Raw genomic sequence first — 25,071 nt, forward strand, 5'->3', positions numbered from 1 at the left:
AATGCCATTACAAACTGAGCTGAGCTGATTAAGCATAGGAGTTAAGGGCCAGATAGCAAATTCATGGCTCTGAGTTAATAATTACTTGGGTGTTTGCGAGATATTTCTATTAGAAATAGCTGAGGGTAGTTAATGGACAACAGTCTGGTTACTTTACATAGGTAGATAGCTTTCAGAAACGTCAGAACTCCACAGGATGTGACATTTGATGTTCTTTACTCGCTTTGTTGAGACATATCTGCTCCCGACTGCTCCCCATTTGTGGATTCCGAGAAGCAGCTGAGCCTCTCTACCTCCAGGTCAGGTTGTACATTGTGGCTGGGTGCCCACTGGGCAGAAACTGCCTATTTATCCAAAAACCTGTACTGTTCTTGAGAGGACACAAGTTACAGGGAAGGACAGCTTGGTTCTGCCGAGACAGAATGAGCCATTCCTTAATAATTCCTGTTTCATGAAGTCTGTCAGATGATCCAGGCCAGAAGGCTGGAGACTGAGGCTCCAACTTCCTGACAACACACGGGCTGTATAGGTGGGCAGAGGTTTCTACGACGTCTCAGTTCTGGGAGCTGTGTTAGGCTTCCTGTATTTTCAGATAATATTGATTTTCTCAGATGGATTTCTGATGGGGTTGAAAGACTAATTATAATCTCATAGCCCACCCAGGTTATTTAACATTGAGGAGACATATTTAATTGGATAGTTTTCAGATAGTATACAAGCTAGCCAGGACACAACAAAAAAAAAAAAATGGTGGACTGGGTGTTAGGTGTGTTTTGTACTTTGTAAGTTACAGAATGGTGATAGTTGTGCTCAGCTTACATTAGAGAGGAAAGTTCTTTTTTAATTGGACAGACAGAAAGGGTGAAATGTGGCAGGAACTTCTCCTAATGAATAAAGATTCCAGGGGACCAATCTCTGGCCTAGGAGTAGGCAGGACTTTCAGGTCAGAGAGGGGAAGAGAAGAGGCAGGAAGAGGGAACTTGCTTTTGGACAGGGACAAAAATGTAGCTAACAAGAGGCCTGCGGATGCCCCAGATTCGCCACCAGAGAGTTATACTTAATATAACATGCAAAATCACGATGCTGGGTTGCTGAGATGATGTGCCTAACCCTCTTGAGGTCCCAGGGAAGGGGGGGGGGGTGCCTGGTGGGGGAGGGGAGAGGGGAAGCACCCTCTAGGAGGCAAAGGGGAGGAGGAATGGGATGAGAAACTGTGAGAGTGAACTGAGAGGCGGGGCAATGGCTGGAATGTAAATAAAGTATTTTTTTTAAAAGTAGGTTCTGAAAAATCAAAGCCTACACGGTGCTGCCTGCGTGCACCTTTCCACCTCAGTTAGCCTGGCTGGAAAGTCCACACGGACATGCCCGAGCTTAGTTACTGAGGGGCACTAAGAGCCTTTAGTTAACGATCGTGATAAAGCCGTGAAGGTCATTTGTCACGTTGAGAAGGTGGATGTTTAAATTCATGTTTGCTCTGTGTGCACACGTGACGTTCCTGCTTAGTGGTTTTATATTTCAAGAACAGTTTTAAGTTCAGAACAAAAATGAGAAGAGAGCACAGAGTCCGATCCGGATCCTTATTCCATACTGGTACCGCCCATCCCTCTATCCACATCCCCTGTAGGAGACTCTTAGTTACAACGTGAATCAACGGTGACGCATCGGAGTCGCCCAGTCCATCGATGACACTCAAGTCACTCGAGCTGTACATTTCAGGAGTCTGGCGAATGCTGTCTGACACAGTGCGCATGCTCTGTTGCCACTCTGTTACCAGTCCTCCGTGCTCAGCTCGCTGGTCCATTCTCTCTCATCCTTCTCCTCTACACCTGAAATGTTTGTTCTCTGAGGTTTCTTTCGCTTTGTCCATCTGGAACCACGCAGCGTAGTCTCTGAAGATTTCTTTCGATTAGTAATATTCGGCCAAGGCTCTTCCTCACCGTTTCACAGCGTCGGACAGTGCTGTCCTTCTTCAGTGCCGGCTAATATTCCGTTATGTGGATGTACAAGTTGCCTTTTCTATATCTACTGAAGAACAGCTTTGTGGCTTCCAACATTTTACAATTATAAAAAAAGGCTATTATCAGCATACGTGTACAGGTATTTCCGGGGACTTACATTTGGAACTTGTATATAGGTAAATACCAAAGTGTATGAAGGTTGGGTTGTCAGTGTGCGATGTGTTTTGCTTTCTAAGAAACTTCTAAGTTGTCTTCACTGTGACAGTACCATTTTTATTTCCTAATCAACTGATGAGAGTCCTTGTTCACGGTCTCATCCATTTTTACGTTGTCAGTGTCTGAGTGTCGTCCATTCTGATGAATGTATAGTATAGTCATGTTTGTTTTTTTTCAATATCCAAAGTTGGGGTTTGAGGGGGTTTTGTTTTGTTTTGTTTTGTTTTTTAATAACAGTAAGATCCAGAGTTAGTTTTTACAGCCATAGCTGGCCCTTTGACCTCTAGCGTGCTTGAACTCCAGGCCCTTGGAGTGGACATTAGTTTTTGTGTGGCCGTGTGAGGTTGCCAGGGCCTTGTCAAAATGTACCTCTTGACCCTTTAGAGGAGCACAGTGCCACAGCCCTTGGGCGACCAGGGCGGTCAAAGGTGAGGCTCTTATCTGAAGCCTTGGGACTTCGACTTTGGGTGCAGCAGTGCATACGGCTTTAGCTTCGGAGTTTCCAGAATCTGCGTCATCTGTGACGCCCACAACCACAGCTGTTCTGTTCTCTCAGCTTGGGAGCTTTGTCTTTCGGAGATCTGGGACAGGGACAGAGCCGGCCGACTAGGGTGATTCATAATAAGTAATCTTTTCACTGCAACTCGATGGAAGGTGGAGCTGGATGACCTGGCCAGAATCCCGCAGTTTGGCTCGCGGCTGCTGGTGGATTGTCCTGACTCTTGAGCTCCTTGCACCAAATCTTTAGGTCCTTGTGGCGACAGCCATGATGGTGCCTCCTGGCTGTCAGGTCCAGAGAGCTGTATTTATTGTTTAAATGTGCATTTCCATGACTTCATGTCACTGGGATAGCTTTGCTTTATCTCTCATGGATATTATATATAACGTATTATTTTATATAAAATATATTTTTATATATTTAGTGAGGCGTGTGTGAAAGTTTTTGTCCCATTCCGTAATCAGCGGTGCATTCTCTTACTATTTAGTCATAGGACTTCTTTGTATAAGTCTCATTGCATTCTTGATTGGATGTAAGTTTGGGGAGTGTTTTCTTCTACTCCATGCTTGTCTCCTTGTTCAGAGTAGTATCTAAAAGTCGTTGCCATGCTCAGAGTAATATAAGTTTTCTTCTACATGTAAACTAAGTGCTAATCCATATTATCTAAATAATAACTTAATACAACACACTTATGCTAAAAATGAATACAACTGCGTTATCGTAGTTCCTATAAGCAGACCAGAGGCTTCCACAGGGCACCAGACTTTAGGGAAAGGTAAAAGAGTAAAATAGATTCACCTAGGGCGTTTTCAAAAGCAACTCAACTGATCTTCTTTGAAGACACGTACAGGGCCAACCTAGAGAGGGGGCGGGGCCAGCCTAGAGAGGGGCGGAGCTAGCCTAGACGGGGGGGGGGGGGGGGGGACCTAGAGGAGGCGGGGCTAACCTAGCGAGAAGGGGGCGGGGATAAAAGAGGCAAGGGAAGCCGGAAGAGGCAAGGATGATGGAGAGCAAGGGGAGCTTCAAACTATTCTGGTTCTGACACCACCTCCTAGCCTCTGCTAGAACACGGCAGAGGGCTAGGAAGAGTGTCCAGCAGCTTATCAGAGTGGGTAATGACAGTATGCTCTGTCCCTCATTGGCTAAAAGGGGCTTTGAGCCTGACAATTTCCCAGGCCTGGGCAATTATCCTAAAGATTGGATTTGGCCAATGAGTAGGACTCCCGGTGGACGGTCGGTCGCTGTAAGAACCAGAGACCTGGAGGGAGAGTAAAGCAACGTAAAGATGCACTTCTGGGTCCTGTGTGGTCCTCAGTGGAAGCATCAGGAAGGCAGAAAGGTACCAGGGAGCCTAGGGGCCAGATTTCTCTGTCTCTTTCCAACAGTCACTCGAGCTTCAGTTTACTTGTAAAAACGGATGATAGTAAGAGTTGTATAGATTCAATAAGGTGAAGTACTTTAAATGTATGTGGATATGTGTGTGTGTGTATGTATGTATGCATGCATGCATGCATGTATGAAGTGCGGCATCCATTGAATAGATGATGTGCTTGATCTAAACGTATATGTACATAGAATATATATTTTTACCCAGAAGTTTACTTTATGGTTTTGATCCAAATTCCCTGATATGTAGAAATAGAATAAATGTTTGGAAAACACCTACTAGAAGAGATTAGCAAGATAACTTTATAGTTATAAGTCCAGGATGTACATGATAGCAAACTAATCAATAAATTAGTAAATGATTCGACCTCTGCTTTATTTACTGTTCTATTGCTGTGAAGAGACACCATGACCAAGGCAACTTATAAAATAAGGCATCTAACTGGGGGCTTGCTTACAGTGTCACAGGGCGAGTCCATGATCACCATGGCAGGGAGCACAGCAGCAGACAGGCAGACATGGCGCTAAGCAGTAACTGAGAGCTCATACCTCTTCCATGAGCAGAAGGCAGAGAGTCTGGGCCTGGTATAGGTTTTTGAAACTTCAAAGTCTATCCCAGTGACACACCTCTTTCAACAAGGCCATGCTTCCTAGTCCTTCCTAAACTGTCCACCAACTGGGAATTAAATGTTCAGGTATATTAACCTGTGGGGGCCATTCTGCTTCAAACCACCGCAGCGTCTAATAGACTATTTGGTTGGAAATAGAACCTAGAACCTCGCAATAAGGCTTCCTGCAGTATAAGCGTGTCCCATTCTATTCCTCCCAAGGATAGTAACAGACAGGCTACGTGCTGACTTGTGAAGATGGGGGCAGACGTCAGTGTCTAGCAACACCCTGACAATTTCAAATGTAAATAGAAAATCAAAATGAAAACAGCATGGTGTTGTTGCTGCTGTTATTTATTCTATGTGGAAATCACAACACAATATGTAAAAGGCCAAATTGGACTTGCTAAGTTGAATTATTCCCCCTTTAGTTTACTGCCAAGCAATAGCCTTTGTGTTATTTTCTGAATGAGGTATTATAAAACTGATATGTTTATGTTAATAGGGTCTGTAAATTTTAAATTTCCTTTGATTATCTAGAAATCCTCAAACATGGGGAAGTTCCTGAACTTTCTGGTCTAAATGGAAATAAAACTTGAGTGAATAAAAAGTGAGTGAAGTTTGTCTAAGATTGGACTGATCTCTTTTTCTAAGTAAATAAAATACCCCTTCAAATAGTGAGACAACTAGAAAACCCACAGTTACTGCTGATGTCAGCTTCCCTGAGACCCAGCCCCTCCTCCAGTGCCCTTGACTTACCCTTTCGAGGAAGGTCTGAAGTTGAATCTACGTCACGGTTCCGATAGCTCCCAAGGCCTTATCTTGAAGATTTCTTGTGAAATGGGCAAAAGAAAAGCATGATTTTAGATTTTACTTACAAAGATGTGATTTTCACAGCAAAAGATATTTACTCCTAAATATATTCAAATGCCAAGAAAATGGAATGATTAAAACTAATCTCTGTCCTCTAAGACAGAGGGAAGAGATAACAATGATCTCCGGGCATACGAACCATCAGCCATTTCGTTCTGCTCTTATCTGTTTTTTCCACAGTACTGACCCTGCCAACCCTTACAATAAGGTCTGTCATTCAGCCAGTGTCTTGTTCCTTTCCACTTCTCTCCTTGTGCCTGGGGGCTCCCACTCAGGCTCCTCTGTGGCATGGTGTATACCTGTGTGTTACACAAGCCAGTTCCTTACTTTAAACCTGACCCGCACCAGGCTACGTCTCTGACATTGTGCCAATAGCTTAACTTCTAGGTGTATCAGTTACTTCACATAGAAGTGGAGGTTACAATGTCTAGTTGCTAGGCCCCAGTACCTAAATGGAAAGATTATTCATCACTGGGTGAACCTGGAGGGGGTGGGTATGCATGTAATCAGTATGCATAGAAGAGAATCATGAAATTCTAAAAGAAGAAATACAATGTTTCTTTTTAATTTAAAAGAATCAGTGATCCTTCAGTGCTGGTGAAGCTGGTGGCATGCAGAAGCTTTTGGGTCCTGTGTCTAAAAGCAACTTTGTGAAAGTAAATCAGAAACCTTGAAGCCCAAGAGATGACATCAAACAAATAAGCCTGAACACCCCAAGGAAAAGCACAGCCGCCTCGCACTCCAGTGTGGAGTCTTTGTGACTCTAGGAAAGTGAATGAGAACTGGCCTGGGATTACATCCTCAGAGTCAAGGGAGTTACAAGCCCCAGGGAGGGCCTGAGAAGACCATCTGCAAGGGTGGAGCCAGCATTTGAACAGCCTGGTATAGAATGCATATGGAACAACAATGTTTAGAATACACTGAGCTATTAGCGAGTGTGTTCTCTCCTGATACAGTATCTAGAATGGCGATACATTTTATTCCACAGTGGAAGCTTTGACACCTCAGGGCAGGGAATCTGAGAGTTCCCTAGGCTCCTGGACATGAAAATACAGAGAAATATCCCAAAAAAATTAATCATTTATGTATGGAAAAAATAAAATTATAAATGATCCATAGATCAAAAATGAAATACTAACAAGACTTCTAGAATACTTAGAGCTGAGTGACAAAATTTGTCACGTTCAAGAACCTGTGGCAAATGGCGCTCCAGGAAAGCATTTACTGGTGAAGGCCAGCAAGGATTAGGCAACATAACAAATATAATAAAAGGTGGGGGAAATGGCAAAATATAGTAATTAGGAAGAAATAAACTGTAATGATACTCAGAAAACATCTCAGATTTTTTTCTAAGTCAATGCACTCAAAATAATATCCTTTAGGAAAATTAAGACTAAAATTATAATGGAATTCTACTTCTAACTACACTAGCTAACTCTAAGGACAATGCTGGCTGACACCCGTTGTTAGGTGTGGAACAATGGGACTCCCCTACAGGGCCCGTGGGAGTGAGATAAGCTTTAAATACTTGGGAAACCAGTTTGTGCTTCTGAAAATGATTCGCATAGCTAAACTATGATCCAGAGAATTCATCTCAAAAGTGAAAACCAAGTCGTAAAAGCGTTGTACAGCAGCGTGTCCAGGGGGGTGATTCACGGGAGGTCATCAGGAAGATAAACAACAGGTGGGATGTCTAGATAGCAGGGCTATTCTCACTGGTAATAAATCACTGCTGTGTGAGCAGCTTGAATCTCACAAACACTGCTCTGACAGTCCACGCACCTCTCCTTTTCGGCTACTGTGACAAAAACATCCAGGCAAGAGGCGACTTAGGAGTGGAAACTTTATGAGTTCACAATTCCAGGTTACAGTCCATCGCTATTGTAAGAAACAAGACCCTCACTCTGTGATAACAAATTCAAGAAACTAGCAAAAGCCAGTTGTGATTCGAACGCTTGGGGGGAAGTAAGCACCAGTCTAGAGCAAAGGCTGGCAAGCACATTTGGTGTGAAATGGTGGTGGCTGTACTTCCTGGAGGAAAACGTGCTCCGTTTTTCCTTGTAAACTGGCACTCAAGAGAGTTATAAAGTCCTGCTCATCCAGTCGACCCCATTTTCCAGTTATAAACTCCTGCTCATCCAGTCGACCCCATTTCCCAGATTGCCCCTCGTCCTGGGTGGGGCTCGGGGCTCCCTCCCCTTTTCTGACATGAAGGTTCAGACTACCTAATGCTGAGATGATGAGACCATAGCGCAGAGCACTTCCCTACCACTGCGCTGATGCAGAAGTACCCAGGTCACCCTGGGGCAGGGTCAGCTCATAAAAGTGGGGAGCGCGGCGCCAACAGCGGCTTGACGCATGCGTGGTTGGCTTAAAGTACGAAATCCTAGGAATTGGACTTTTAAGACCACCAATTGTGACTAACAACCAGTACAAGCACTTTACCTTTTTAAATAAGCGATTCTCCGGAAGCACTAAGTATAAACACGATGAATATAAAACAGCTGTATCTATACTGTTGGAACAAATGTTTTAAATAAAGATGATTTAGGAGGCTTTGGGTGATATGGGTAAAAAAGTGATTAAAGTTTAAACAGCAGCTGCTTATATTTCTGTCCCACCAATCAACTGTTTACTCCTTTGGGAAAACTGTTATGAATTGACAGCACAGACCAAACCTCGCTCAGGCATAGTCTTAAACTGCCTTTACTCGCCACGGGAAGCCATTTGGCTTTGATGCAAACTGCTAATGCGGTAAACAGCCTACGAGCGGATTGCAGAACTGACTCTAATTGTCCATGGACTCCCATATAGGGCGTGTGCTGTGGGACAGGACACTTTACTTTCACCATCAGTATACAATATTTAAGAAGCATGTACGCAGAAACGAGAAATAAAAATTACTTTTAACCGAATTGTCTCTAGTACTACCAAACAGTGTCCAATACCCTTCACTTTAAGTGCAATCTGGTTGATGTTCCTGTGTATATGAGGATGATAAAAATATGGCACCTTCTCGGACTGAGTTATTTGGTGAGAAAGGACAGGCCCGTATGTCGATATGGTTGCACGCACGAAACAATGCTGACACAGTGATCATACTCCAGGGAAGTTTAAGGGGGAAACTGCCCACAAAAATAAAATACCACCTCATTCTGCAAATGTTCACCGACAACTAGAAAGCCATCTACTTTAACTTAGATGTATGGGTGCACAGGGATGGGGAGGCATCTCTAGGATGTGCCAGACTTAGGATGGGAGACACTCCAAGGAGTCTGTGAGGGTGACTCTAGGTGAGTCTCCTAGCAGTTGGGGACAGAAAGCCATCTTCTGAGGCCAGGCAGGACTTGCTGTGGAGGGATAAGAACACCAACCTACCCATGAAACCTTTTACCCAAAATCTGTCCTGCCTACAGAAGTGCAGGGACGGGTGACAGAGCAGAGACTGAGGGAACGGCCGACCAATGACTGGCCTAACTTGAGACCCATCCCATGGGCAAGCACCAAACACTATTAATGATACTCTGCTGTGCTTACAGACAGGAGCCTAGCATAACTGTCCTCTGAGAGACTCCACCCAGCAGCTGACTGAAACAGATGCAGAGACCCACAGCCAACAGTGGATAGAGCTTGGGGAGTCTCGTGAAAGAGCTGGGGGAAGGATTGGGGGCCCAGAAGGGGACAGGAACTCCACAAGAAGACCAACAGAGTCAACTAACCTAGACAATTGGGGGCCCCCAGAGATGGATCCACAAACCATAGACCATGCATGTGCTGGACAGAGGACCCCTGCACATGTGTAGCAGATGTGCAGCTTGGTGTTCATACAGGTCCCCCGACAACTGGAAGGGAGTCTGGCCTTGATTCTGTTGCCTGCCTGTGGATCCTGTTCCCCTCAACTAGGCTGCCTCTTCTGGCCTCAGTGGGAGAGGATGTGGCCAGTCCTGCAGTGACTTGATATAGTTTGTTACAGGGGTTAGAGGGGAGGGGGGTTCCTTTTCTCAGAGAAGGAGAGTAGGGGCAAAGGAGGAGAGACTATGGTGGGGGAGAGGTTGTGAGGAGACGAGAGAGCTTCTATCAGTATGTAAAGTAAATTTTAAACAAAAAAGTAAAAAAGAAATAGATTTACATCTTTCTCATATAATTTTTATCTGTTTTGGTACTGAATTTTATAAATGTACCTGTATTGTTTGTGTTTGTCTGGTTGCTTCAAAACAGGGTTTCTCTGTGTGTAGTCCTGGCTGTCCTGGAACTCACTGGTAGAGATCTGCCTGCCTCTGCCTCTGAATGCAGAGATTAAAGACATGAGGTACTAAGCAGCATAAATACCATTGTTTAATGAGCAAAGAATCTAGAATGTGGAATAAAACTGATAATTCTCTCTGGCTGAAACATTCTAGTACAACATACAAACCTTTCCGTTGTTCTCACTTTTGTCATTTGACCGTAACTAAGAAGGTCTGGAAGTCGTTTCTTAAAAAGTAGGAGAGCCACCAGAGAAAAGAGATTGGCCAGAAAGGTGAAGGGCTTCCCTAAGCTGAAGACGTGTAAAGTTTTGGGTTGAAAAGGTGAGGATAAAAACCAAACCACACAGAACTCATGCGATCAACCGATGAGCAACTGGAATGACCCGACTGCCTAAACAGAGAAGTGGCTGACCTGTGGTTCTCTATGAAGCCTTCACTATTAGACACAGGAGTGTAAGCAGCTGTGTGTGACAGAATATCCGAATTTCTCTGTGACAAAGTCTGGCTGGAAAAAGGGGGAGGAGGGGCATGAATCCATAGAGTGAAGAACAGCTCTGTCCTGATTCTGTGCTCTAGAACATTAGACATGACTAGAGGAAGCAAACTCTCGATCTTGAGGACACTGGGCATTAGTTAGTACAGAACTCTAATAGTGCAGGATAAATCGTGGTGATCAGGAAAGGCCTCCATGGTGTACAGAGGATACACAGTTTATCTGTATCCTCCTGACCAGTAATGACCTCTCCACAGAGGAGTGAGATCATGTAGACAATCAAGAAGAAAACTGTAGACTTTATTCTTTGCAGACAACCTCTCCTAGACATCTTGTAAAAAGCAATTATCTTAGTTAGGGTTTTATTGCTGTGACCAATACAAGTCTTAGAAAAAAAAAAAAACAACATTTAATTGGGGCTGGTTTACAGGTTCAGAGGTTCAGTCCATCATCATCAAGGTGGAAACAGGGCAGCATCCAGGCAGGCATGGTGCAGACAGAGCTGAGAGTTCTACATCTTCATCTGAAGGCTGCTAGCAGAATACTGACTTCCAGGCAGGCAGCTAGGGTCTTAAAGTCCACACCTACAGTGACACACCTACTCCAACAAGGCCACACTTCCAAATAGTGCCGCTCCCTGGGCCAAGCATATTCAAACCATCACAGCAGTGTTACCAGTATCTGCTTCCTCACGCCATGTGGTGCTTAATCTCCATTGTCAGTTTGGCTGGAGGTAGGCACTTAGTAGGCCTTAGTGGGAATATCTGTGGGGCCTTAGACTGGAGAGAGAAGACACACCCTGAATGAACCAGCTGTTGGCAGGATGCCTTAGACTGAATAAAAGATGGCAGAAGAGCCCTGTAGCCACCCCTCTCTGCTTCCTGACTATGGATACAAAGTCATTAGGGACACCATGCCCTTGAGCCCTGCCTTCTCCTCCATGATGGACAGACTGTATCCTCTGTACCTTCAAGCCAAAATAAGTACTTCTTTCCTTAAGATACTTTCAACATATATTTTGCTACAACATGTATATTTTGTTACAACAACAAGGTAGTCACTAACAGGTATCCCACAGGCAAACTCAAAGTAACATCAATGACAAGGGCCTATGGAAATGAAATTTTATGTTATATAAATAACAGTGTAAAAATTCCCTTATCTGCAAATTGGCAGTAGTTGATGGAGGTTCTAGAATCCAAGAATGGGGCCTGAGAGAGGTCTTTGTCAGTAAAGTGTTTGCTTGTATAAAATCGCAAGGATGTTAATTTGATGGCCCTACCCCACCCTCAAAGTCAGCTAAAAAAAAATGGAGCGTGGTCGGGTTTGTTTGTCATCCCAGTGCTGGCTAAGGGGAGACTGGGGGCTCTTTAGAGCTCATCGACCAGCTGTACAGTCTTTTTGGAGAGCTCTAGGCTAAAGGCAGACCTATTCTCAAGAGCCCGTGCCTGATGGATATTTTTACAAAATTTACAAAATTTTTACTGCACCTCAGGCTCAGGGAACATTGCAGTGAGGAGGCAGAAAGATTCTAAGAGCCAGAGGGCCCAGATTTTGCTGAAAGGCAGTCATGCCAAAGTGGACAGGGAAACTCATGAGGCATCAGCCCCACACAAAGAACTACAGGGCTTAAGAAATGCTAAAAGTAAGGGGTTGGGGATTTAGCTCAGTGGTTAGAGCGCTTGCCTAGGACGCGCAAGGCCCTGGGTTCGGTCCCCAGCTCCGAAAAAAAAAAAAAAAAAAGAAAGAAAGAAATGCTAAAAGTCAGAGAAATAGTCTTCCCCAGGGAAGAGCACAGCAAATGGTTATCCAATAGCAAATGACTAGCTTGGAAAACACAAGTAACATTATACAAACAGAGAAGGTTATAGTTATAATACATATGTATATACATAAGCATACATGCATGTAACAACAATTAATGAAAAGAGAATATGAATTTGAAAGAAGGCAAGAAGGGGTATGTGTGAGATGTATAAGAAGAAAAAGGAAATATGATGTAATCATATTATAATCTCAAAAGTAAAAGAAAAATAACAAACAAGATATGCAGAAGAGCAACACCTGAGGTTGGTCTGCATATGCACGCACACACACACACACACACACACACACACACACACACACACACACGCACTCAAGCACACACAACTGAAGAGCTTCAGGAAGTCCCTGAAACTGGCCAGGTTCACTGGGCTCCTCCTTCCCCAAGAGCAACAGTAAAGACTGCTGAGAGTCACTCTCAAACAAGCCAAGTTGCAAAGATTCCCAATCCTGCCAAGCAGGCTGGAAGAAGCTTAACTGCCTCGAAGAAGCTCAGACCAGCTGAGGAACCTGGAAAGGACAGTCTTGTCACCTTTTGAACTGACCACAGGCTGTGCAGTGTACCACAGGTTCCCAGTTTTGCAAGCTGTTACCCATTCTGGGGTGAGCTTGGGTGATGCAGCAGTCAAAGTTTATTGGTCAGAAATCCAACCAAACAGAACCTCCACAGACATCAGAGCACTCTCCCCTCTGAGAGTGGCGCTTGCTTTGTTTCTTTTGAGTGATGTAGAATGGACCAATGATTCAAGAGCAAGGAAGCAAAGTTGATGGCACTAATCATGAACGTGAGGATTCACAGTGAGTAGAAAACCGATACAATGCAAACCTTGAGTACAGGTTTTCAGTGAGCAAAAGAGCCACTGACTGAATTTAAAAGAGTCCTCCAATACGTGGCTATTAGCCCAAATGCTTGAATTACCCTAGATGCATAGAACACATGAAACTCAAGACGGATGATCAAAATGTGAATGCTTCACTCCTTCTTTTAAAGGGGAACAAGGATACCCTTGGCAGGGAATAGGGAGGCAAAGATTAAAACAGACACAGAAGGAACACCCATTCAGAGCCTGCCCCACATGTGGCCCATACATATACAGCCACCCAATTAGACAAGATGGATGAAGCAAAGAAGTGCAGGCCGACAGGAACCGGATGTAGATCTCTCCTGAGAGACACAGCAAGAATACAGCAAACACAGAGGCGAATGCCAGCAGCAAACCACTGAACTGAGAACAGGACCCCCGTTGAAGGAATCAGAGAAAGGACTGAAAGAGCTTGAAGGGGTTTGAGACCCCATATGAACAACAATGCCAACCAACCAGAGCTTCCAGGGACTAAGCCACTACCCAAAGACTATACATGGACTGACCCTGGACTCTGACCTCATAGGTAGCAATGAATATGCTAGTAAGAGCACCAGTGGAAGGGGAAGCCCTTGGTCCTGCCAAGACTGAACCCCGAATGAATGTAATTGTTGGGGGGAGGGTGGTAATGGGGGGAGGATGGGGAGGGGAACACCCACATAGAAGGGGGGAGGGGTTAGGGGGATGTTGGCCTGGAAAACGGGAAAGGGAATAACACTCGAAATGTAAATAAGAAATACTCAAGTTAATAAAAAAAAAAAAAAAAAAAAAAAAAAAAAAGGACAGCACTGGGTTCTAGGTATTCTGGGAAGGAAAAGTACCTTATATTCAGGTAAACCTGATTCACTGGGGATGGTCCTTTAATCCATGTTATTGACCTGACTACCTGGAATAGTTGTTCAGAGAAGAGAAAAAGCATGCTGCCATATAGAAGTAGACAAAAAAAAAAAAGACAAAAAAAAAAAAAAAAAAAAGAGTCCTCCAAGTCAATAACGGAGCACAAAACAGAAGGAATTCCTTCTGAAGACTACTGCCAGTACTAAGGGCATTTCTCAGGAGTTCCATCACTATTCCCTCATGAGTTGCTCAATTCCTACCCTAGAAAAGGGGCAGAAAACTGATATATCCTTTCAGACAGCTCTCAGAAGCAACCTGGGGTGCGATTAAAAATTCATTGCTCTTCCTTGAACTCTAATCCCCGGGAATCAGAAGACTCGCCTGTCTTAAAGAATCTACAAGGCTGAACACCAAACTCCCTGGTTACGGGATAAGAAGTTGCAGACTAGGACCAAGTTCCCTGGGCTATTTTTGGCCTTTCTGAAAGCATTTACTGCCCACCTCTGTGTCTGACCTTACTTCCTTGTGACTGTCAAAACCATTCAAATGTATTCTTAGCAAACCACCATCTTCCACCCACCCAGAGGCTCAGAACATAACCAGAGAGCGTTTAAAACTTGTAAGGTGGCTTCTTCACTTTGCCATAACTTGTACCTACGATTCTCCTTGACTTAGGACAGTCTTTGTTCTGTACCTAATAAGATTTCGTGACACCATTCCTCTAGCACGACATGATTATTTAGGGTAACGCAAATCTCTGATCCTAGACTGTGGTCACCCACTTTTGGATTAAGAATAAACCATCTTTTATTCTCTGAGGCAAGGGCTGTGTTGTGGCACTGATATTTATATATGCTGGTCTTTACCTGAGCTTGAATCCAGGTGTTTTTAAGGCTTCACAGATTGTTTTCCTCAGAACTCAGAAGCATCTGAAGGTTTGAGTCTGTGATGATCTCCTGGGTCATATCCATTTGAATCAGCTGAAATAGCACAATAGTATATAGCTATCGATATAACTCAGTATGAATCTGCATATATACTCTTGCAAATGTATTTATGCGTTTGATCTTAGAGTGCTGTTCCGTGCAGACTTCATGAAGGATATCTCTTTTAAGAATTAGAAGAACTTGGGATTTTACATATCTAAGCCCCAAATCCTTACATGAGCAATAAAGAACTCGTCTGTGCTTGCATTTCATTTTAATACGCCCTTTTCCTCCAAGTGTGGCATGACCAGTCCATTGTCACCTTGAGTGCAACAAGCCCAGTAGCTGTGAAATAAACAGAGTGGGATAGTGAGGGTGGCTCTGTGGTGATGATTGACTGACAGTTCCTAACGGAAGGAGGGGAAGAAGGGGATCGCAGGTTGGGATTTCAGCCATTAGCTCCTCCCGGCCCCCAAGAACTACACATGATCTTGGGAGATCCTACAGGACAGGAACTGGACAGTTCAGTGAAGGTGGATTTTTATGTAGCAGCCTTCCTTGTGGTTGCTTCTGCAATGCAGTGGAGGGCCGCTGCTTCCCGCCGTCCCTGTTCTCGTCAGTATACCTTGCCATGCACACTCCAGCAAGCAATCTAAATGAAATCACGGTTTCACACATCAGGCTTGGGTGGAGTCGTCACGTTGACTTATTAGCACCCTCACTGGAGTGAGCAAACACTGCTCACATTTCCCCCGAGAAATGTTGCACCACAGTTTTTTTTTCTTTTTTTTTTTCTTTTTTTTTCTTTTTTTCGGAGCTGGGGACCGAACCCAGGGCCTTGTGCTTGCTAGGCAAGCGCTCTACCACTGAGCTAAATCCCCAACCCCTTTTTTCTTAAAAAGATTTTGAAACTGTATTCTGAGAAGAAATATACAGAATGATATGAGGAGAAGGTTTTTGAATAGACCTTGAGGCTCAAACTTTGGAGGTTTCACAGACGGTTGACTCAGCCAATATAAGACAATGTAAGAGAATAACAGCAGATTATTTCTTATAGAGTAAATCTGCTAGCAGCAAATGCCCTCACCTTTCATTTATCTTGGAATCCCACATTTTACCCTCCCTTTTTGTTTTAAGTCTTGCTAGGATGGTATCTAGCTTTAGTTGTTTTTTTTTAACTTTTAGAACTTTTGAATACATTCTTCTGTTGCTTTTCTGGCTTTGTTGTTGCTAACAAGAAGTCAATTGTCAATCTGTATTAGTCAGGGTTTCTCTAGAGGAAAAGAAGTATAGAATGAAACTCTCTCCCTCTCCCTCTCCCTCTCCCTCTCCCTCTCCCTCTCCCTCTCCCTCTCCCTCTCCCTCTCCTCCTCTTCCCCTCTCCCTCTCCCTCTCCCCTCTCCCTCTGCGTGTGTGTGTGTGTGTGTGTGTGTGTGTGTGTGTGTGTGTGATCTGTGGTCCAGCTAATCCAACACTGGCTGTCTAGGAATGGAAAGTCCAAGTACCCTGTAGTTGCTCTGTCTCATCTGGTCTTCAGTAGATGCTGGAATCACAAAGAAGTCGGCTCCGGTGCCAGTGAAGGAATGGACTAGCAAGGCTCTCGCAAGCAGGTGAAGAGCACAAGCTTCCTTCTTCTAAGTCCTTCCATAGACTTCCAGAAGGTGTGGCCAGGATTAGCTGTGTCTTTACACTTCAGATTAGGCAGAAGTTACTCACGGGTATGCCTTTTACTTGGGGTTTTTTAGTTCATTCCAGATGTAGACAAGTTGACATCCGAGAGCAGCCGTCCCATTGTGTGAACCCTTTTATGAGCAGAGCACTGTTCTCTCTTGCTCCTTTCCAGTTACATCATCTTCGTAGCTCCTTGTGGCCTGTCTATGCTGACAAGTCTCAGTGTGAGCCCCAGCGTGAGCCCCCCTGCTTCCTCGCATCGGAACTCACTGCTCCTTTGGAGCACGTTTGGGATGTTTGTATCTCTGGGTTTGGGGTTGTTCTGTTTTTGAATTGTTTTTGTTTCTCCTGCATCTTTCTCTTCTCCCCTAGTGTTCTTGTTAGACAAACCTAAGTATGCTGTAAAGGGCTCACTTTTCCTCTCGTTCTTTGGTCAGCTTTGGTTTTTAGACTTTCAATTCCAAATGTTTCATTTATTTCATATGTAGAGTGTGTGTGTGTGTGTGTGTGTGTGTGTGTGTGTTTCTGCCTTTATTGGTATTCTACATTTTACTAAATGCTTGCTTGATTTCTTCCCTGATTTCTTTAAATATGGACTCTTTAAAGGATTGGGCTGTTAATCTGACAGCTCGTCCCTTTTAAGAAAAACCTTACTCACTTTCTCCTCCTGTCTATAAGTCGCATTTTCCTGATCCTTGCATGTTTTGCCAACTTTTTTTTTGAAAAATGACCATTTGAGGTAATATTGTAACAGCAATTATGGGCACATTCTCCACATCTAGAGGTTTTCTTCCTCCTCTGGGCTCGTGCACACGTGCCTTGGCTAGGTTATTTCAATTCCCTTTCAGTGTGAAGCCTTTGGTACCACACTGAAAGCACAGCCACGCACACATACAGTACTCACGGGGAAACAGTGGATTTGTCATGCTGTCTTTGACTGTCTTCTCTCTCTCTCTCTCTCTCTCTCTCTCTCTCTCTCTCTCACACACACACACACACACACACACACACACACACACACACACAGTAGGCCCCCTATGTGTTAGATCCAACCCATTAGTCTCTGGTAATTGTCAAATGATTGTTTCATTACTTTAAAAATATTCTACAGAGGGCTAGAGGGATGGCTCAGTGATTAAGAGCACTGACTGCTCTTCCACAGGTCCTGAGTTCAATTCCCAGCAACCACATGGTGGCTCACAACCATCTGTGATGAGATCTGATCCCTCTCCTAGTGTGTCTGAAGACAGCTACAGTGTACTCATAAAAATAAAATAAATAAATCTTTAAAAAAAATGTTCTACAGAACAAAATTGGTCAGCAAAATGATGGGTGTAGTCTGGTTTCTGTTGGTGGGATAAAACAGTAACCAAAAGCAACTCAAGGAGGAACAGTACAGTCCATCACTGGTGGGCAGCCACGGTAGAAACTCTGTCAGGAGCTTGGAGCAGAAAACGTAAAGGAACACTGCTTGCTCTGCTGGCTCACGGGCTTGTGCTTACCAAGCTTTCTTATACAGCTGAACACCACATGGCCTAGGGATGGTGCAGCCCAGAGTGGGCTGGTTCCTCCTACATCAGTCAGTAATGAAAGCAGTCCTCAACAGTGTGACCGGGACCGTCTGTCAACTGAGACTCCAGTCTCACATCATTCAAGGCTGCGCCAAGCGGAGAGTCGAAGTTAACTAGGACACCGACCCAATTTAATTTGGGTATAGGTTCCTTTGAGGCAAGTTTTTGAGGTTTGTTCTGACCTAAGAAGGGCTCCCTTTAGCTACCCCTACCGATCTCAGTGAACTAAATGGCAGGAGCTGCTGTATTAAAGGGACTATGTTAGATTGACCAGTGTGGATCAACAGATGGACATCCAGCATGTTTCCATTTCTGGGCTTTTATAAATAGAGCAGCAGTGAACATAAATCGCCAGGTGTCTCTGAGGCAGGATACAGAGTCCTTTGGGTATCTGTCCAAGAGTGGTGTCTTAGTTAGAGTTTCTATTGCTACAGCATGACCACAGAAGCAAGGGGAGGGGATGGTTATTTAACCTACACCCCCATATCGCTGTTCATCATCAAAGGAAGTCAGAACAGGACATCAAATAGGGCTGGACCCTAGGGGCAGGAGCTGATGCTGAGGCCATAAAGAGGTGCTGCTTACTGGCTTGCTCCCCATAGCTTGCTCAGCCTGCTTTCTTATAAACCACCAAGCCAGGGATGGCCCCACCCACAAGGGGCTGGACTCTCCTCCATCAACCACCGATGAAGAAAATGCCTTACAGCCAGATACTATGGCTGCGGTTTCTCAGTTGATGTGTCCTCCTTTCGGACAACTCTGGTTTCTGGTTAGTGTATCAAGTGGACAGGAGACCGGCCAGCGCTGGTGGTATAGCTGGGTCACATGGTGGATCTATTTTTAGCTTTTTAAGGAACCGCCACACTGACCTCTATGGAGGCCGTATCCGTTTTCACTGCCGCTGACAGTGACTGAGTGTCCCCCCTCCTACTTCCATGCAGTCACTTGTCATCATTGGGGTTTTTTATTATTTATTTAATATTGTGCTAACCACCTTGACAAGTATAAGAGACAAAGTCCATGTCTTCACATACATAGCTGCTTTGCCTCCCGGGGAATGTCCCCAAGATGTCACTGTAACAACTGAGGTGCAGGTAGCCATGTAGACTTACGTTTCACGGTGAACATTCAGGATGAACAGGAGCGAGGGATGTCAGGGCTCAATGGTCTTTGCTGGATGGCTGCCGAGTCTCCTCTCTGTGGGGAGAGAACAAGAGTCCGACCTCTCAGCCTCATCATCAGAAATGTAACGTCTAACTTGGGTCGGAAGAGTAGGCAGACTACTAGCAAACCGCCCTTGACGAGAGACAGCAGGGCTGACCATGAAGAAACTCCAGGAAAATGGATTTCCATTTTCTTAGCCACGCTGACAACTGGAAAAGCTCACTCAAGTTCACCTTAGGGGATGTACCGGCTGGTTTTGCGTGTCAACCTGACACAGCTGGAGTTATCACAGAGAAAGGAGCCTCCCTTGAAGAAATGTCTCCAAGAGACCCAGCTGTAAAGCGTTTTCTCAATTAGTGATCAAGGGGGCGGGCCCTTGTGGGTGGTGCCATCCCTGGGCTGGTGGTCCTGGGTTCTATAAGAAAGCAAGCTGAGCAAGCCAGGGGAAGCAAGCCAGTAAGTAACATCCCTCCATGGCCTCTGCATCAGCTCCTGCTTCCTGACCTGCTTGAGTTCCAGTCCTGACTTCCTTTGGTGATGAACAGCAATGTGGAAAGTGTAAGCTGAATAAACCCTTTCCTCCCCAACTTGCTTCTAGGTCATGATGTTTGTGCAGGGATAGAAACCCTGACTATGACAGGGAAGATGAAGAATGAATGGGTCAGGGCCCGTGTACTCTTTCTATGGAGTTACACTGGTGCCTGCCCTTTGATTAACCTGCCTGGCTTTGAAACATTCACTGGTTTTCCAAGTTAACGTTGTTTCCACCTTTCTTTCAGTTACATTTATTTCTTCCGGCAGGCAGAGTCAGCTCCTGGAGTACAATCCCAGCTCAGTGCCTCGTGCTGGGTTATCCTTTCCACTAATAACCCAACACTCTGTGTGTGCCCAGCTACTGACACCTCGTCATTTATAAACGTTTTCGGGATGCATTCAGGAAATGACCAGATGCAGAAGCAGAATAGATCTTAAGTGGGCAAAAGCTAGATAAAAGAGTAAAAAGGAATAAAGAAATAAGGTAGGGTGAGGTAGGTATGTTCGTGTCATAAAATCACATTTATTCATTTGCCAGGGGTGTGCTACAAGTTTGTCTTAAAAATAATGCTCAAAGCCACAATTTACTGTGTTCAGAAGCTTAAAATCTAACGGGTTGTAAGAGAAACAGTCACTCCTGGTAAAGTTACAAGACATTTTCCCCTAAGCGACCATAAAGAAGACAGACTCTAATGGAATGAATACCATCCTCAAGGTAAGAATAATCAAGAGTTTCATGGGGTGGTCTCTGGTGCTCAGTATAAATATATGGTGTTCCAGTAAGCAATAACCAATCTGACGTCCCAGCTTCTGGTCCTGAGGAGCTTAGCGCCGCAGAACAATCCCTCTGTGCTCGAAGAGTAGCTCTAGCTCCCAAGGATAGCACCACCTGCTGGGCATCATCTGCAACTGCACGGAGATGCCTGTCACTGACTACTGTGGTGCAGGATTCTGTGTCTGTCCAGAGCTGATGATAGATAGAATAGATAGAATAGATAGAATAGATAGAATAGATAGATGATAGATAGATAGATAGATAGATAGATAGATAGATAGATAGATAGATAGATAGATAGATAGATAGATAGATAGATAGATGATAGATAGATGATAGATAGATAGAGATAGATAGATGATAGATAGATGATAGATAGATAGATAGATAGATAGATAGATAGATAGAGATAGATAGAGATAGATAGAGATAGATAGATAGATGATAGATAGATGATAGATAGATGATAGATAGATGATAGATAGATTGATAGATAGATGATAGATAGATAGATAGAGATAGATAGATAGATGATAGATAGATGATAGATAGATTGATAGATAGATGATAGATAGATAGATAGATAGATAGATAGATAGATAGATAGATAGGAGATAGGAGATAGAGATGGATGGATGGATGGATGGATGGATGGATGGGTAGGTAGGTAGGTAGATAGATGATAGATAGATAGATAGATAGATAGATAGATAGATAGATAGATAGATTCCCAGACTCTGAGAGTGCTCCATGAAGAGAACAGATGTTCTCAAGAAAACAACAGCACCCTACCCTGATAGCCTACCTTGAGGAATAATGAATTAAATTTCAAACCATGCCACAGAGTAAGCTTTTATATTGTGAGTTTCTGTAGTATTTACATGTATGAGTGTGTGTATGCAAGGTGGGGTGGGGGAAGGGATTGTGATATGTCTGTATGTATGGGCGTGCATGTGTATATTTGTGTGTGTGACTCTGTGTGTGTGTGTGTGTGTGTGTGTGTGTGTGTGTGTGTGTAAGCCAACAAGTGTAGAAATATAAGACCCAGAATTAATTCTGCTTGTACATTGTTGGTTTCATTCTGATGATACTTTATTTAGGATTTCTCGACCTGTGTTCAGGAGATTTTGGTCAATCGTTTTGTGTTTCTCAATCCACGTTTTAGCCACAAGTGAAGTCCTACTTCTTTCTGCAGCTCTTACCATGGACATATTTTTCTGCCCTGCTGTGGCGGGTACCATGGCCCTGGAATCTCACTCTGCCTTCGTTTTGTTGGTCCTCAGTGTCCTCACGGAGGCAGCACTCTCGGTTGGGTGCTCTTGGCAAGACTGGTGAATTTTCTTTTGCAACTAAAAGCACAATCTAAAACTTTTTGTAAATTATTTCTTCTACTCTTTGAGATTATAGTGTAAGAACATCATCTCCCCTCTCTGTGCCCTCCCATACTCCCCTCCCCACTCACTTCAAGATCCATGGCTTCCTTTTTCATTAAGTGTTGTTACATACATGCTTGTACATATACATATGTTATATACATATATACGTATGCATACATGTTTCTAAATCTGAATAGGTAATTGGAGAAAGTCTGCCTTTCTGGTAGATCCACGTAGCCTTCTTTCTTACTTTCTGTTTCTTCTACCTTCCTGGGTGAAATGATCATGAAGATGAGAAGCACGTAGGAAATTGACCAACAGAGGTGCAGAACACACGGCACTGGGAAACCACAACTAAGCTCTCTCATGTGTATCTTGGTGTTGTTACTGAAAGGACAAGTCCCTGTTTGGGTGAACTACTGGTGTTAAAGTTCGAGGGGTGTGTTTCATCAAATGCAACCCCCTAAGCCATTCCTCACACTCCTGAAAATCAAATTCAATGTATTTCCTCAGGGAATCTTCTGGAACTAAGGAACATATGTCCTGCATAGCACTTCATGGTTTACGAAGTACATCCACATACAATGAATTTACATATTCCTATCAACCTTGTGGCCAAAGCACATTTCCCCACCCTCTTATCTCTCTGGAGTTGAGGCAATCTAGCCTCATGCTGTCAAGTGCATGACAGACCAATGACCCCTGGACTTCTACCTACAGTCTGACTTCATTCAAAATCTAGATTTATTTTTCAGACTGTTTTGGACTCCTAACATGTAGACAAATACTTAGAAAGCCATATGTGTTGCCTTCCTCCCCTGACCCCAAACACTGCTCTTAACCTGGGATTTCTATTTACAATTTACCAATGAACAAGATGAGCCACTTCTCAAATCCCCATTCCTTGAACTACCCAAAGCAATCAGTCCTCAACTCACACCTACTCTACACAAAAAACATCTACCACCACCAAATGGCCACGGTTTGCACTTTGGGGGCTGTTATTAAAAGCATCTAACTGGTCTTCTATAAGATAGGCATTATAGAGGGAAAAATTAATGACTACTTTTAGTTATTCGAATAGTTATAGAGCCTGTGCAAGATGCTAGATTCCATGATGTTAGAGTCGTGGTGTCAACAAAGCATCCGCTGTGTTACTGTGGGAAACTGGTAGCCCTAAACAGTTAACACAGATGTTACTGCTGAAATACAGCACAAAGCACTGGGGGTAAAATAATTCATTAGTGTGCTAGAGTCATTTTGAGGGAGTGCGGGCTTGTACTGAATAAACCAGAAACATTTGAAGAAATGAACGAAGAAGAAGAAGAAGAAGAAGAAGAAGAAGAAGAAGAAGAAGAAGAAGAAGAAGAAGAAGAAGAAGAAGAAGAAGAGGAAGAGGAAGAGGAAGAGGAAGAGGAGGAGGAGGAGGAGGAGGAAGAAGAGGAAGAAGAAGAAGCAAGAAACCACAGTTAATTTAAAATAGTAATTCTCGAAAGTGCAGTGTGAAATATAATCTCTTACATTGAAATCCATTCAAAAAGCTATGTGATTAATTATTTTAATCACCGGACTGGATTGAACCCTAGACTGAACAAATTTATGTAGACTGTCATGCTGCAAGATTTGGGGGGGGGTTATTAGTATGTGTGCATATATAATGAATCCTGAATGACAATGTGATATGTAATTTTCTCCAAATTTATTGACAAGAAGAACTTTTTAGAACAGTACTTCCTGGAATTAATTATATGAATGAATACATTTTGGGGGAACGTTCAATAGTTCTCAGGAAGATGAAAATCTAGCGCTTACCTTGCAGCCAAAGACTTACATGAAAAATCAAAACATTCCTGAGACATCGCTCGTACTGAACAAGCTCCAGCAAAATGCCTGGTTTCTTGGCAGTTTGTCCGCATGCTTTTCCTTCTAGAAAGTTAATATTAATCTCTGGACAGCCTTTTAAAGCTTCAATTAAAACAAGCTTTGAGATATGTAGGCGACATAAAAGGCGACTTTTGAGAACTTTTAAAAACAAGATCAAGTCTTTGGAAATGTAGCTTCCATTAGGGAACACCAGATTTAAACTATAACCCTAAAGAACAAAGTGAATGTGACCAGAGACCACAGAGAAGACAGCATCGATCGGATGGACTTTAATTATAGACTTCTACCCCACTCTTCCCTACCCCTAGGAATACTTCCTGACTGATAACTTTGACATTATTTTCTAGGTTACTTGTGAGGTTTTGTTTTGATTTGATTTGATTTGTTCCCATCTATTCTTTGCCCTTTATGTGTGTGCCAATCTTCACGTTGGAATTTTCTCTTTGGAAATCCAAACGTGGACGTGTCCAAGAAGGAAGGATGGGAAGGTGGTAAGAAGACGGGCGGGAGGGAGAGGAAGAGTTGAACTGCTGGAGAACATGGAGACTGATCAGCAAGGCAACTGGAGATGCCCTGGAGCTGTTACCAGAGCTGCCCCACCTTCTATACTCTCCCCCAAAACACTGCCTCTACCAAATGCGGAAGTTGCAGGGCAGAGACTAATCTGGAGTCTGATGCGGTAAGCGTGGTAGATAGGCCTAGAGTCCCCAAAGACTAGAAGTCTCTTCAAATAGCCAGGGCTTTGGGACTCTGAGGGGTGAAGTTCAACCTACATTTGTGTCTTTTGTGGTCCAGGTTACTAAAGGGCAGGACTGTCGCCAGCAATTGGAGCTACAATTACTCACCCCAGCGCTCCAGGCTCTCCAGCTGGTCGCTAAGAATGCTGTGCAAGTCGCTCTTGGAGCCAGCGGGTTGACCTTTAACTGTCTCAAGGGTTTAGCCAATCACAAGCTGTCATTCCACCAGCCCTACCCCACCCGTACCTCGCGTGTATTCAGTTTATAAGCAATAAGTTCAAACAAGCAAACACAGCTCGGATTCCATGTGTACTGTGTGTAGCCTCCCAGCAGCCGCACAAACGCCTCGGCAGCAGTCAGCGCTTCCTCCATGCCTACGACTCTGTTATACCGTATATCTTTGAAAGAAGTAGCTTTTGGCAAATTTCTTTCTTTAGAAGAAAATCTGAAGCCAGTCAAAACTGTAGTCATTTACCAAATACCCAGGGTGTTTTGACACGTACTAACCACAAGGGGGCGAGTTTAAATTCAATGCCTTAAAAATACCCTGTAAGTTTGTGAAGACACTGTGCTAACAGAGGAAAGATTGCGTTTCAAATAGGTTTTTCATATTTTCTTTATTTTTTTTT

The 25,071-nt window shown here is 43.8% G+C and overlaps 1 pseudogene; it reads right to left on the reverse strand.

Moving 5' to 3' along the window:
- Positions 1-586: 586 nt before the first annotated feature.
- On the reverse strand, positions 587-24,814 carry Rpl18-ps10 (ribosomal protein L18, pseudogene 10; annotated as a pseudogene).
- Between the last annotated feature and the right edge of the window lie 257 nt (positions 24,815-25,071).

Source organism: Rattus norvegicus, chromosome 9 (assembly GCF_036323735.1).
Source record: "Rattus norvegicus strain BN/NHsdMcwi chromosome 9, GRCr8, whole genome shotgun sequence".
Taxonomy (NCBI): Eukaryota; Metazoa; Chordata; class Mammalia; order Rodentia; family Muridae; genus Rattus; species Rattus norvegicus.